This window comes from Eptatretus burgeri, chromosome 13 (genome assembly GCF_056783735.1).
Source record: "Eptatretus burgeri isolate ZD-2024b chromosome 13, Ebu_testis_v1, whole genome shotgun sequence".
Taxonomy (NCBI): Eukaryota; Metazoa; Chordata; class Myxini; order Myxiniformes; family Myxinidae; genus Eptatretus; species Eptatretus burgeri.
Window position 1 is genome coordinate 33,406,551 of NC_140973.1, and position 838 is coordinate 33,407,388.

At 45.6% G+C, this 838-nt stretch overlaps 1 long non-coding RNA gene across 1 annotated transcript in view; it reads right to left on the reverse strand.

Moving 5' to 3' along the window:
• Positions 1–351: 351 nt before the first annotated feature.
• The window catches only part of LOC147014212 (uncharacterized), a 1,363-nt gene continuing 876 nt past the window's right edge, over positions 352–838 (reverse strand). The window contains exons 3-4 of the long non-coding RNA XR_015050428.1: positions 805–838; positions 352–515 (exon numbers count right to left, since the gene is read on the reverse strand). The exon at positions 805–838 is cut by the window's right edge and continues 24 nt beyond it. This is a non-coding gene — a long non-coding RNA (uncharacterized LOC147014212). The remainder of the gene's footprint in view (positions 516–804) is intronic.

Consider the following 838-nt stretch of genomic DNA (forward strand, 5'->3'; position numbering starts at 1 on the left):
AACTCCACACACATAAACCCCTCCCACACAAGCTCCACCCACATAAACCCCCGCCCACACAAGCCCCACCCATACAAGCCCCACCCACACACACACACCCCGCCCACACAAGCCCCTCCCACACACACCCCACCCACACAAGCCCCCACCGAAGCCCCGCCCACACAAGCCCCGCCCACACAAGCCCCACCCCCCCTCATCCCCCTGTGCGCCCCCACCTTTGACCCACCACCTCCCTCATCCCACCCCCCCTTCCCCACACACACACATGGGGAGGGGAGGGATGGGATGAGGGGGTGATGGGTCATTGGGGCGCACCTACCCCCCCCTCCCCCCAACCCCCCCCTTTACATCTCTTTTATTCTTTTCTTGTAATTCAGAATCAAGTAATTGTAAACAAAACAAATATAATTTATTAATATTGAAAATATTAAATATTCATTTGCGAGAATGTACAATCTTTCCCAGCAATCTTCTTCAGATGCCTTGTGATTTCGAAACTCAGACACCATATTCTGTTTTGAAACAAAAAGTGGATAATAATTAGGTTCTATAAAGATAATTACATGGTAATATGAATAAGCCTCGTTGACCACTGAATTAACACACCAGGAGCCTGTCATCCTTTCAAGGTCAATAAAATGAATTCCAGTGTACTGACAAAACCACGTCCAAACTAATGATGCAACCAACATAAGGCGACATTCTAAAGAGAGAGTGATATTAATAATAATTCAGAAATATTTACCTCCAGAAAATCATGTGTTGTACGAGTGATATTAATAATAATTCAGAAATATTTACCTCCAGAAAATCATGTGTTGTACAAGATTGCTTC